Genomic DNA, 15,625 nt, shown 5'->3' on the forward strand with positions numbered 1-15,625 from the left:
CAAACGATGCAATGGACAAGGGCTTAATCTCTAGAATATATAAGCAATTTGTACAACTCAACAGCAAAAAGCCAATCAAACAATGGAAAAATGGGCAAAAGACCTGAATAGACTCTTCTCCAAAGAAGATACACAGATGGCCAGCACACACATGAGAAAATGCTCAACATCGCTGATTTTAAGAGAAACGCAAATCAAAACTACCATGAGATACCACCTCACACCAGTCAGAATGGCCATCATTAATAAATCCACAAATGACAAGTGCTGGAGGGGCTGTGGAGAAAAGGGAACCCTCCTGCACTGCTGGTGGGAATGTAAACTGGAATAGCCACTATGGAGAACAGTTTGGAGATACCTTAGAAATCTATACATAGAACTTCCATATGACCCTGCAATCCCACTCTTGGGCATATATCCAGACAAAACTCTACTTAAAAGAGACACATGCACCCACATGTTCATTGCAGCACTATTCACAATAGCCAGGACATGGAAACAACCCAAATGTCCATCAACAGATGATTGGATTCAGAAGAGGTGGTATATATACACGATGGAATACTACTCAGCCATAAAAAAGAATGACATAATGCCATTTGCAGCAACATGGATGGAACTAGAGACTCTCATCCTGAGTGCAATGAGCCAGAAAGACAAAGACAAATACCATATGATATCACTTATAACTGGAATCTAATATACAGCACAAAAGAACCTTTCCACAGAAAAGAAAATCATGGAATTGGAGAATACACTTGTGGCCACCCGGGGGAGAGGGAGGGAGTGGGAGGGATTGAGAGCTTGGGGTTATCAGACACAACTTAGAATAGATTTACAAGGAGATCCTGCTGAATAGCATTGAGAACTATGTCTAGATTCTTATACTGCAACAGAACAAATGGTGGAAAAAATGTATATATGTATGTGTATCTTGGCTCCCATGCTGCACAGCAGAAAAATCGGTCATTTAATTAATTTTAAAAAGTACTTGGTATTCACTAACAGAATAATGGAGAACTACAGGACTAATTCAATAAATGCATACAAAATGATAATTTTCAGTCTAGATTTTCAATAAAAATATAATAGTAAATGAAGCATAGTAAGCAATTTTCACAACCTGGCAGAATATCCCAGTAAATTCTACAGCTACTGTAATACTAAGTGGTGAATTCTCTCTAAGTTTAGAAACAAATACAAGTCTGTCCCATCTCAATTTCTTTTCTTCATTCTACTCCAAAATGCAATAAGGCAAGAATAAGAAATAAAGCATATAAAGATTCATAAAGAAGTAGCAAATTTATTAATACAACACTTATGTAGATATTATATAATTTTATAGGTAGAATATGCTGAGGGCTCTAAAAAATCTAATTGACCTAATCAGTTAATTCAACAATATCACAGAATAAAATGTCAATACAAAATATTGCATGCATTTCAATGAAAACAAGACTGAAATTAGAAACCAATATTGTGCATTATGGTATTAAGATGAAATTTGAGGGACATATTTAAAATATTCAAATCCTTCAAATGTAAATCAGAAAATGCCACTGAAAGAAAGCAAGTACATAAGTAAAAGCAAAGATAAGCCATGTTGATGAATTAAAAGTCTCAATATTTTACCATATCAAATTCATAATGTCAATGCAATTCCAATAAACCTACTTCAGGGTATTTGAAGAAACTGACAATTTTATTTTGATTTTAATATAGAAATAAAAATTTTAAAGGAACCTAGAACAGAAAATCACTCCCCCAAAAAGAACAAAGTTCTAAAGAACAAAGCTCCCAATGTTGTATGGTGTTGACATAAGGATAAACATAAAATCATTTAAATATAATAGAATGTCTAGAAATTACCTATAGTCATGATTTTTTACAAAAATATCAAGACAATTCAATGAAGAAAAAAATACTTTTTTCAACATATTGTGTTGGATCATATGGATATCCATGTGAGGAAAAAAAGGAAGCTCAATCACTACCTCACACTATACAAATATTTAACCCAAAATTAGTCAGAGACCTAGAAGTTAAAGCTAAACCTATGAAAGAATTCTATAACAAGAAAATTTACGTGGAGGTAGGTCACTCTTTACTAGATATGACACAGCAATAAAGACCCTTGAGAAAAACTAAAAAAAAATTGAACACTGTCAATCAATGTTTTAAATCTTCTGCTCATTGGATATCATCACTTATAAAAACAAAAAGAGTATTAAGAAAACAATATCTAGATTTATATATACAAAATTTACATTTTATACATGTATTTATATATAATATATATATTACAAAATAATTATATGTGAAATATATACAAATAACTTACAAATTAGTAATAAGAAACCTATTTTAAATTGCATAAGGTCTTGAAAAGTAACTTCCAAAAAAGATAAAAATTTCCAATAACATTTATTTTAAAAATATTCTCAACTACATTAGTCAGCAGAGAAATCTAACTAAAACCTCAATATTTTATCGATGCATACCTCCTAGAAATACAAAAAGGAAAATAACCCCAAGTGACAAGAATGTCAAACAACTCAATTGCCTGAAAACACAACTCCTTTGTTAAGCTTTAGATTATCTATCCACATGTTTTAATATCACCTCTGGTACCATACTGACCATCATAAAAGTCACAGAGGTAACTTCTTAGGAGCTTTTAGATTTTCTGTTTATATTCATATCCCTCTAATGAATGCAAAAAAAAAAGGTTTTGGATTCAAGTACTTTTAAATGGCTGCCATTAGTTATATAACCTCATTGCTGCAGCTTTCAAGCAATGAATACTAGGTTCTAGAAAATATTTAAAATTGATAAGCAGACAAAAGTTCTATCTGGGACATGAGTGCCCAAGTTGTTCCTCACACTGGAATTATGCCTTTCTTGCTATTCATATAACATTAAGAGAGAAAAAAAAGGAATGCACTTGTTTTGTTTCCAAGTGCAAGGAATACAATTCCCCATGTAAGGATATGTGCTTTTCAAACTTGTCTCTCCAGAATACCTGCTTCAAAGACAAAGCCTTTCCATCAAAGAAGGTAATTAATTCCTGGGAGAAAATAACAGCTATACAACAAGGTTCTTGAACCTTTATGGAAGCCTCTTTAAATACACTTGCTTTGTAGGTGAAAATGTACCTTTTGTTTACACATCCAGAGCAAGACGCATATCAGATGGAATGACCCATTTGAAAGTGTTTCCAACACACATTCTGCCTCCTGCCTGTGGGAACAGAGCCATCTAGAGAAATTCATTTCTCCATATTATTCCAAATGAATCCATTCTAAATTCAAGTCTCAGGTTTTCTGTGAAATTTGTTGGAGGCTTTAGGTTAGAAGGAAAGATTTTGACTTGTACAAAGACTTTATTATCTACTATTCATTTGATATTGAATTATCTGAATGGTCTTTTTCTGATTATGTCATGTCTTTCATGTTGAAATTTACTGATTCCAAGAGGAAGTCACATTGAAGATGGAATTATTTTGAGGATGTTCAAATATCATTTATATCACCTTAGACTAGAAGATAAGTTTTCCAACAGTACTGATGTTTATTAAAGATTATTAATTTTCATATATAGTAATCAGTTTCAACACTTTTCAAATAGAGTAATACAGCATTTATTTTCAACCCATTTTTCAAAAGATCATTGGTAAATATCATTAACCTATTTTGACAGATGAGGTTCACAGAGCTTAAAAAGTGGTAGGATCCAGCTCTCTAACACCAGATACCATTCTTTTGCCAAGAGAAACTTCTTTTAATAATTAAGATTAATCTTGAGAATGAAAACAAAATTTAAATACAGCACACAAAAAAGACCTGAATGTAAACATTAAGTGATATAAATGATCGTCTCTTTGGTCCAAACATGAACATGAAGATCTCTCCCTGGTATCAACTGCTATGCATAATTTGATACTCTGTGTATTCTTTAAAAATAAAATTCTAGATGACTTTTCCTCAGTTTATTGCATTGTTAAATTATTTCTCAAAATGTCAATTCCATTCCTAGTTGCATAAACAGTTATAAAAATAAGCGAAGATTGGAGTTACATTTTGGCATAGTGAGTTAAGAATCCAGCCTTGTCATTTCTGTGGCTCAGGCCACTGCTGTGACACAGGTTCAATCCCTGGTCCTGGAACTTCCACCTGCCATAGGCATGGCCTAAATAAATATATCAATAAATAAAATAAGGGGATTTCCTTTATGTGTCCATAGAAGTGTTGTGGTTATTTTCATATATGTTTCCTCATTAAATTTTCATAACAGCCTGTGAGTCAGACTATTATCCTCACGTGGTATTAAAAGAAATTAGAATGTAAATTGCCAAGAAACATACCTCAAAACTAAACATTAAAGTGAGAAAAGGCAGGACTCTAACCTGGTCTTTCTGATTCTCAAATCAATCTACTCAACAACTAGGATGATTGTTTTCAATATCTGGTAGGAAAAAGTCTGTGGGTTCATGCTTTGTAGAGAAATTATGAAGGGAAGACATGTGGGTGAGAAAGAGACAAAGATAAAATGAACCTTCAATAAAAGCAGTACCACACAATTATTTTTATCAGAGGATTCCAATATATTATACTGTGTTTGTGTCTCTGAGTCTGCATGTATGTTGCAAAATTTCCTTCATATGTAGTTGTCTATGAAGTAGTATTAAAATAAAAATGATCATTATAGTACTATCAAAAGGAGTTTACCAATTCAACACTGTTTATTATAACATAAAAATATAGGGCATGGATTAAGAATTTGGAGCAAAAAGAAGTAGCATAACCTGATTTAATCTTAGGCAAAAAAACATGCCCCTTTTGCTATTTGTTTTGTGTAGGATCCTTAACTTCTCTACATTTCTACCTATAATGTGTAAAATAAGTATAAAGAATTACATCTTACAGGTTTTTAGTGACTCAAATAATGGCAAGTCTTAGAGAAAGTAAGTGCTACAGTAGGTGTTATTTAATATGATTATTAGTATGATTATTCCTATATTATCACTATATACTAAGATTGATTCTAATGTGCATATGGATGAAATAATATCAATTGCACAGGTTGCTCTCATGTCATGTGTATAGCAATCAATCATTAAAAATACATTTATAAGCTATTATAAAGTAACTGAATTTAGGAAACATGTTTATCAATTTCATTACAGTAGCCCCTGTTTCCTTTCATTACTTTCCCATCACTAATGCCCTGTTACACTTTACAACAAATATTATAAACTGTTTCATACTAGAATTTCTGTCTTCCATCCCCTAACTGAGAATTAATCCACTTCATAAAAACCACATAACGTTCTTAACTGGAGTTATAGCCAAGATTTCCTATTTCTCAAATCTTTCTTCATTCTTCTACTCATAATCTCAATTACCTCACAAGGGTTCCCATGTCCTAAGCATAATGGGAAATTTGCTGAGCTTTGCATTCATAGTCTTTAAATCCTTATTCTACCACTCTTTTCAGGCTTAGCTGACACTACATGTGAGATTTCCTGCTTCACCTTAACCTCTGAGCATCTCACATAGTAAGATCTTTTCCTGCCTCTGTGTTCACTAAGTTTCTCATGTCTATATCTAAATATTGCCTTCTCCAAGGAGAGGATTTGTCATCATTAAGAGATCAGACACACACGCACACACACACACACACACACACACACACACATATATTATTAAAAGAATTCATAACAATAGAATCTATGCATTTATTATCTATTACTTGGGGAGACCTAATGAATTCAAGGTTGAGGTAATGAAAAGTGACTTTTTTTCAGGTAATGTAATTAATCATAATATGAGATACATGAATAATAGGAACAGCATGACCGAGTACATTCTACTGGGGCTCACACAGAATCCAAAGACTCAGAAAATCATATTTGTTGTATTTTTGATCATCTACATCATTTCTATGGTGGGAAATGTGCTCACCATGGTCATCATCACAGCCAGTCCATTACTGGAGTCCTTCATGTATTTTTTCTGGCTCATCTCTCTTTCATTGATGCTTACTGTGTCAATACCCCTAAACTGATTGTAGATTCACTCCTTGAAAAGAATAGCAGTCCATTCAATCAATGCATGATCCAAGTCTTTGGTGAAGATTTATTTGGAGTTGCTGATGCCATCCTGCTTACTGTGACGGCCTATGATGGCTATGTGGCCATCTGCAAGCCCTTGTACTATACAGCCATCATGAACTGGCAGGTGTGTTGGCTGCTAGTGGGAGTGGTGTGGATTGGGGGTTTTCTTCATTTGATGATACAGATTCTCCTCATCTTCAGATTACCCTTCTGTGGTCCAAACATCATTGATCACTTTATGTGTGATTTGAATACTTTGCCCAATCTTGCCTGCACTGATGCCCACACTCTAGGACTCAACAGTGGTTTCCTATGTATGATAATCTTTGTCCTCTTGATTGGCTCCTTTGTTGTCATCCTGCTCTCCCTAAGGACCCACAGCTTGGAGGCAAGGAGTGAGGCCCTCTCCATTTGTGTTTCCTACATCACAGTTGTCATTCTACTCCTGTGCCCTGCATATTTGTGTACCTGAGACCTACAGCTAATTTACCTATGGACAAGGCAATTACTGCATTCTACAATATGATAACTCCAATGTTAATTCCCTTAATCCTGAGAAATGCCCAGATGAAAAATGTCATTAAGAATTTTTATAGTAGAAAAGATATTTCAGGTGATAAATAAAAGGTGCATGGAGCCTACCAAAAAACAACAAAAAAACCCCCAAAAAACTATGAGATAAAGAAAAAAACACTACAAGTCAAAGAGTCTGCAAGGAGAGTCAGACATAGGTGCAAAAATGGAAACAACCTCACCTGGACTACACTCTGCACACTTGGAAAAATCTACCAAATTCTGGGCTTAGTTTTCTTCTTTTTGTAAATCAATATGGGTTAATAAAATCATTCTTACAAAAAACAATCAAATAAATAAAAATACACTGATACTGAGCAATAATATCTGTAACAATCCAAGGAAATAGGCACTGTGATTATCCTCATCTTACAGGTGTGGAAACATAGAAAAAGGAAAAAGCTCCAAAACAGAAATACAGAAGAACCAGTACCCTATATTAAGCTGATCTCTCAGGCCATGTTCTTGACTGCTGTGACATAAAGCTAGGCAATGATTATAGAAAGGTAGCTTAATTTTACTACTCACCATTTATTGAGACAGGGACTGTTTTGATATATATAGAAGTATACATATACATATACATATATATATGACATATTTATGTGTGTACACACACACACACACACACACACACACACACCTGTTCCTGGGCAAAATGTCAAGGGTGTAACTGGAGCTGAAGCTGCAGGCCTAGGCCACAGCCATGGCAGCACCAGATCTGAGCTGCCCCTGTGACCTATGCTGCAGCTTGGGGCAATGCCAGATCCTTAAACAACTAAGTGAAGCCAGGGATGGAACTTGCATCCTCACAGAGACAACATTTGTTTCTTAACCCATTTAGCCACAATGGGAACAACTATAGTTATACATTTGATATATTTCTTATTATTGTGTATGATATGTAATTACACATAATATTTATACATGGTTACACATATATCTATTATTATATATACTATTATTTTTAAGTTCATTACATCTTACTAAATTCTAATAATATTTATTAATAACCCTGCTCATTTTTATTTGTCATAGTTGATGGTAATATTTTGACTGTAACACTATGAAATGTACCTACTTTAGGAGTTTAACACAAGGGGTCATTTAACATCTAAGGGATGTGTAAGGGGACTATGACACCATGTTTCCAAATTTCCTTATTGCAATCAGAACCATTTTCTATCAATCATGTCACCATCTTATGCTGATAAAATATCAAAAAAAATTGTGTTTCAAATGAAATAATATTTCAATATCATAGGGGAATTTCAATTTATTAGATAAACTAAAAATCACACTCCACAAAGTACTTGTCTACTTGCTAACAATAGTTTGTGTAGGTAGCACAATATCTGGTTTATGATAAATACTGAATGGATAAATGTGAGCATAAGGAAAGATGAATAAATTCAATCAATTATAAAGCAAAATTATATAAGTGGAGACTAGGAAGTTGTTTCTATCTTTATTTCTTTCAGACTCAAAGACGTATGCTAGGTATATCTCATTCAGAACCTACAATTTGTTTTCACTCTTGCTTAAACTAGGGACAAGAAAGAAATTGAAAATAAACATTTTATCATATGAATAAATAGTTTATTTTGATATTCTCCCAATTCTTAGGAAGGTTTCATCATACAGTTTTTGCTATATTTCTCTGTCACTCATGTCCCTTTTTGGTAATTTTTCATTATGGAAATCTACATTTTTATATGTAGCTACAATCCTGAAGGTGTTTTAACCTAAGGATAAATATATTCTATTCATTTCTTCCAAATTTCATTCATTGAACTGATTGTTTTTTCAGCCTAGGGAAAGTATCAAGCACATCAATGGTTACTAGGGAATTCAGCAGTGAATAAAGCAAAAACTGAATGATGCTTTTATAGAGCTTAGGTTCATTTAGAGGCTCCCAAAAGGAGAAGGAAATTACAACACAGTATTATAAAGAGTGAGATAGTAGAAGGACAAGGTATTTACTAAGAAAGCATATTTGGGGGACATATAGCAAAGATCTTGGGGTTTGGAAAAGATTCCAGGGAGAAAAGATATCAAAAATGGCACTCAAAGGGTGAAAATAGTCAGCAGAGTAAATAGGCATCAGTTTGGATGAGTGTTCTCAGAGAGGGAATATATAATGAAGAATAGAATGTGAAATATGTACACAGAACCCTCATGAAGTTGAAATAGCTGTGGTTGTTAAATCCAACATTTATTCCATGATTATTTATTTAATGCCCACTCTGTGCCAGGCAACATGTTGTCCATGCCACATAATTAGGTTCTGAGGTAAATAGCAATCAATATATGAAGTTTCAGAGAATAGGAACATCGTAACGCTAATACTATGGGGAATACAGTGATAGAGCTTAAAAAAAAAAGAATCCAACTAGAAACCATGAGGTGTTGTGCTCAATCCCTGGCCTCCCTCAGTGGGTTAAGGATCTAGCATTGACAAGAGCAGTATTGTAGGTCACAGGGGACACTGTGGTCTGTGGTGTAGGCCAGCATTTGTAGCTCCAACAGAACCCCTAGCCTGGGAAGCTCCATATGCCACAGGTGGGGCCCTAAAAAGCAAAATAAATAAATAAATAAAAGTTAAAAAGCAAAGAAATATAGTCAATTTTCAATATTGCCTGAATTTCAGGTACATAGCAAAGTGATTCAGTTATGTGTGTATAGATATATCTGTATCTATATCTATATAGATATATTTCAGATTATTTTCAGAAGCTATTTTAAAGTAGCAAATGATGAAATTAGATTTGAGTTTTAGAGTGATAACTTAAGCTACAGTATTAAAAATATATTGAAGAGTACACCAACAATAGAAAAGAGAAGTAAGAGAGTTACTGTGATGATTTCAATATGAAATGATGGAGGATTGGACTCAAGTAGTGCCAGTGACAATGAAGAATGGCATGGAAACCTGTGCCAAGTAAATCATTTCACCATGTCAGTGCACCTAGAACAGAGTTAGCAGTGTTCCTGGACCGCTAAGAGCTTACACTTCCAATCTTCTGAATAAATCCAAGAGAGAAAATTGAAACTGCCTCTCTTGGGGATTATGCCTACAATCCCTGGGACCAAGAGGACCCAATGAATGATTAAAGCAAGGGTAAAAAATTGATCCCCTTGATTTAAGGTAAAACCAGTACTGAAATACAATACATATTTCATAACTTCCATTGCTGCAGGCTGAAGCCAACCTCTAATTGAGAGTACATAATTTTTTCTTCCTATTTCACTTTATAAGAAGAAAGATTTAGGCAGCCTCTCTCTCCCTTTCTCTTTATAAATTATTTTCATAGTGATTTCATCTTATTTTCTTCATTGTGGGAAACCCAAACAAAAATGGAGAGATTGAGCATAATTCAATAAATATTCAGTAGTTATAAATAAAATAAATTGATATAGGATGAAGACTTGAGAAAGAAAAGTCATGAATGAAATCCAGATTCTGGCTTAGTTCACTGGATGATTGAGGAACCTGAGAAGGAGCAGAGAAGATGAGTGCTCTTTGTCAGTGAAGAGGTGTCTCTACCCCAAGAAGACTACACTCCTCCTGTTGTGTATGAAGGATAAACCCTTCAGTGACTAAGGAAACTAATGGCCTCCTCTGCATCAGTTGCCATGGAATACCAAGCTGATTCTCCTTATAAGTCACCCCAACCTCCCCTTTAATTCTAGTTCTGTAGCTAGACACAGGTATCAGGAGGCAATTAAAGTGAGGTACCAAAGGTAATACATGAGAGAAAGTTAACACAATACTTGAGTTTTCTAATTTATACAGATACGAATCCAGGGTATATATGAGAATAGAAATTAATATCATAGGATAATCATAAAAATAAACTTTTATAAGACCTATTTTTTTTGCTATAGGATCACTATGAAGGGATTATGCCTATAATGTTGCAGCTGGGAGTGTTCGGTGGTGCAGTCAGTGTGATGGTAGCTAACACTTGAACCAAAAGTGGTCCAGGGTGAGTGATTTAGAAATGCTAGACTTGCCTTGGTTTATTGTAGAGAAGAGATGCAAAGGCATAGGGAGATTAGAATGTTATAATGGATTTGTCATTTAAGATCTGCTGGTACTTGACATGTAGATAGAAATCTGTTCTGTATCTCATTATCAATAAGGACAACCAGAAGCATTTAGATTTCAGCTTGAAGAGCTAGCAATAAGCCTCCACTCTCCTACACCAGAAGCTTATCAACTATTGCCAGTACCATGTCATAATGTAATTTGTACTTCATAGGTATCTTGATTGTTTTTCATTCTAAAATATATCTCATGATCCATTACATTAATGACATTATAATTTATGGACCTGTTGATCAAGAAGTAGCAACTGCTCTAGATTTTTTGGTAAGACATTTACATGTCAAAGAGTGGTGGGATAAGTTAAACTAAAATTAGGAGACCCAAACTCAGTGAAATTTATTAGGGCTTCATTATATGGGGCATATAAGTCTATCCTTTTTAAGATGAATGAGAGCTTATTCCATGTGTCCACTCCTATAACCAAAGAAAATACACAGTGTTCCATTGGGTCTAATTGGATTTTGAGGTCAATCTATTTTTCATTTAGTTGTATTTCTCTGATGTAATGTTATTTGAAAATGTGCTAGTTTTTAGCAAGGCCCAGAAAAAGAAATGTCTCTGCAAAAGATCCAGGTTATCATGCAAGCTTCTCTGCCACATGGGGAAAATGATACAATAGATCCACAGTGCTTGCTGTGTCAGTGGCAGAGAGGGATGTTGGAGGCTTTGGCAGGCCTCCACATGTGAAATGCAGACCAGGTCCTTAGCATTTTGGAGCAGAGTTTTGTTATCCTCAGAAGATAACTACTTTCCTAAGGCCCAGAGCTCTTGGCCTGCTCTGGGCCTTAGGAGAAACAGAATGCTTCACCATGGGCCCCCAAGTTATTATGCAATCTGAGCTGCCCATCATTAACTTGGTGTTATATGACCCATCAAAGCCATTAACCTGGGTGTGCACAGCAGTACTTCATTATGTATCACATAAGTGATATGGCCCAAGTAGCACCTGAAGGCAAAGTTGCATGGATAAGTGACAGAAATGTTCATGGCCTCCAATTCAGTTACACTGCTTTTTTGTTCCCTGCCCACACCTATGTATTCATCTGGAGTTGACTATGATAAGTTGACAGAGAAAGAAAATACTTGGGATTGTAAACAGACAGTTCCAAAATGATAAGCAGGCATAACCTGAAGGTGGAGAGATACAGCACCTCAGACTCATTCTGCAAAATTCCTAAAAGTCAGTCATGATGAAAATCCTCCCAAAGGGTAAAACTTGCAGAAGTTCATCTATTGGTTCACTTTTTTTGGAGGCAGAAATGCCCAGATATTCAATATACCCTGATTCACAATTTTGACAAATGTATTGACTGGATCAGGAACTTGGAAGTAATATGGTAGAAAGACTGGTGGCAATAAAATTTGAATAAGAGATATATTTACCTGGTTGTCTTAATGGGCAAAAACACATGAAAATATTTGTGTCCCATCTCAGAGAGTGTCAAAGTGGGAGTGACATCATTCACTACTAACTTTAATAAACTATTAGCAAAAATTTTGCTTCCTGTTCCCATTAACATATGCTCTGCTTGCCTCGAGGTCTTAGTCCCAAAGGGATAAATACTTATGCCAAGCTTTTTCAACAAGATTCTGTTGAACAGAGAGTTAATACCTCTGCCTGACCTCTTTGGGAGTACATGCCTCTGAATCAACAGGCAAGTACATAAGTTACTATGATATTTGGGTGTTGATCCTGACTATTAGGGGGAATGTTAACTACTGTTTCTCAGTGGAGATAAGGAAACATGTAGTTGGAATAATGTAGCTCCCGAATGGCCTCTCTTAGCATTACCACAACTGAGGATTAGGATCAGTAGAAGACGGCAACAACCCAATCCAGTCAGAACTGTTAATGACCTAGACTTTTTGGAAAAGTCTATGTATCCCCACCATGTAAAGATTTGTGGCCAGCCTAGGCTTCTCTGATGGTAAATGGAATATAAAATTAGTAACAGAAGAAATATTTATAAAAACCAGCTACAACCATGTAACCAATTACAGAAATGACAACAGTATTTGGATATCCTCTCTATTTATGAATATATTGGTATGTGTATATTATACATATATATATGTATATATCTGTTTTCTTCTTGATCTTATTACTTTATCATGTAACATAAAATATGTTGAGTTTCTCTCACAGTATTATAGTATTATTAATTTTCATCACAAAATTTAAGCTACATCATATTAATGACTTTACCTTCCGAGGACATTACCTCTGCTTCTTGGGTAGGATGTTTGCAATTTCACTTGTACATGGGTCAGTTGTGTCATGTTAGGCTGAATTATGACCTTAGGATTGTCTTCCTTTGGAGACTGAATATGGTTTAAGGTGATGTGTATTGTTTTGGGCTCTGTGAGGTTTTTCAAGATGAACAACAACATTTGCATAGGTAGACTGAGTAAAGAAGATTGTCTTTTCTACTGTGAGTGGTCCTCATCCTAACAATCTAACCAATTGAATGTCTGAAAATAACAAAAGCCTCACATCCTTTGAGTGTGAGAGAATTTTCTAGCTTCAAACTGATATATTAGCCCTATCTGCCTGAAAGTCTGCATGCTGGCGCATCAGTTCGTACTTATTCTACAGCATCTTCCTGCCTATGGATCTGAACTGGGACACTGACTTCTTGGATGAGAGCAGTTTCTGGCCTCTGGATTCAAAATACGCCAGTAGATATTGGACTTGCCAATTTACACAATCACAAGAAGCCAGTTACTTATAGTAAATATCTTCACCTATAAGCTATTAGTTCTGAATGACATCACAATACCAATATATTGTGAAACAATTTTCTTAATCTATCAATAATACTTAAGTCAATACAGATTTGATATAATCCCTTTTTGTAGGAATGGAAAAGTCATATGATATTAGACTTTTCACAGACATAGAAAATATTTAAAACATTAATATGGAATCTCAAGGGGACCCATAGTTAAAATATCCTTAAAATGTAAAACAAAGGTGGTTGTCTTATATTTTCTAATTTCAAAACTTACTGAAATTCTATAGTAATCAAAACAGTGTGGCACTGGCATAGAGGCAAGCATATAGAGCAGTACAATAGTTTAGAAAAACCCAAGTAAACCATTACATGAAATTTCAAATGGCTTTCTACAAGAATTCCAAGACTTCACGGTGGGGAAATCATAGTTTTTACAACAAATTTAGTTGACAAAACTAGACATCTATTCTATTGCTCACATGCAAAAGGATGAAGGTGGGCCATTAACTTACATCATATTCACAGTATATGCAAATGGATAAAAATAAAAAAAACCTTAATGGAAGAGCTAAAACTATGAAAACTTTTGAAAAATTAGAAAGTAAATTCAGGACACTAGACTAATCAATTTTTTTCGACTGACACCAAAAACAAAGGCAAAAGAAGAAAACATAGATAAATTGGATTATATCAAAATTTGAAATCTCTGTGTATCATAGAACACAATCAAAAGGAAGAAAAAGAAACTCACACAATAGCAGGAAATAAATACCTATCCGATAAGGAGTTACTATCCAAAATATACAAGATAATTTTTACAACCCAATAACAAATAATAACCCAGTGAGTAAATAGGCAAAAAACTTGAATGGGCACATTTTTTTTTTTTCAAAAAAGGTATATCAACATCCAATAAGATCATGAAAAGATGTCCAATATTATTCATCACAATTGTGCACTGTGTGTGGGGATATAAATTAGGGCACCTACTGTGAAAGACAGTATGACATACTTCAAAAACTTAAAAATAGTATTACCATATGATCCAGCATTTCCTGTTCTGGGTATATGCTCAAAATATTTGAAAACAAGAACTCAAAAAGATACTTGTACAGCTAAGTTTCTAACAGTATTCTTCAGAAGAACCAAAATGTTTTATAAACCAAAGTATCATTAAAGTTATGAGTAGAGTATACATCAACATATGAGCAGAGGTATATAGTCAATAGAATATTACTCACCATTAAAAATAAGAAGATTCTGACCCATGATAAAACACAGATAAATTGTGGACATGTTAAATAAAGTAAGATAGTCATTGCTAATATACTTTATATTCCAAGAGTTTTTAATTTACAGGTAGGTCATAAAAATAAAACAATCCCTATTCATTAGTTTCCTTCAGATGTATTTCAAGTCTTTTATTATCTTTTGCTACCAAATAAAGTGCTGCAATGATAGTTTTTGTCCCTTTGAGTGAGAGTGTCTGTTGGAAATGTTATCACTAGACCCATGTTTACATGTTGTTGTAATATCATAATGTTGAAAATTAGTCCTTAGAAGATTGTGCCCATATAGACTCCCACAAAATGAAGGGGATTGACTATTACCCAGTCTATATGTCAACTTGTACTTGACAGCACTCTATATGTCAACAGACTTGAACCACAAGGGATATTAAAATGATAGGTGAAAAAGTTATCTAATTGGCCATTTAATTTGAACATATTTAGCAGTGAATGAAATTGAACATATTTTAATAGGATTAATTATATTTAATGAGGATTAGTCTCTTAAAATTATTGAGCCCATTGTTTATTTTACTGTAATTTTTATGTTAACAGGTTTAATATACTTACACCTAAAATTATTATTTTTTCTGGTATACACATTATAAATATACCTCATAAGTTTGGCCCTTTTAATTTGTTATAGCCTACAGTACTATTTGGTGTATTTGAGGGCGTATAAAAAATTTCTCCAGTGTTTGGCATATAGAAAGATATGAGCAAATACTGTGTTATTATTTTTATCTTCTTTTACTTGAAATGAGAGTAAATGACATTCAAAAATTATTCATATCACAAAAAT

The 15,625-nt window shown here is 34.1% G+C and overlaps 1 pseudogene; it reads left to right on the forward strand.

Moving 5' to 3' along the window:
* Window positions 1-2,056: 2,056 nt before the first annotated feature.
* LOC146398988 (olfactory receptor 4C46-like) lies at window positions 2,057-6,739 on the forward strand (annotated as a pseudogene).
* Window positions 6,740-15,625: the final 8,886 nt, after the last annotated feature.

This window comes from Sus scrofa, chromosome 10 (genome assembly GCF_054392235.1).
Source record: "Sus scrofa isolate SSC_HxYL_T2T_F1_AM1 chromosome 10, Sscrofa_HxYL_maternal_Yorkshire_Landrace_v2.0, whole genome shotgun sequence".
Taxonomy (NCBI): domain Eukaryota; kingdom Metazoa; phylum Chordata; class Mammalia; order Artiodactyla; family Suidae; genus Sus; species Sus scrofa.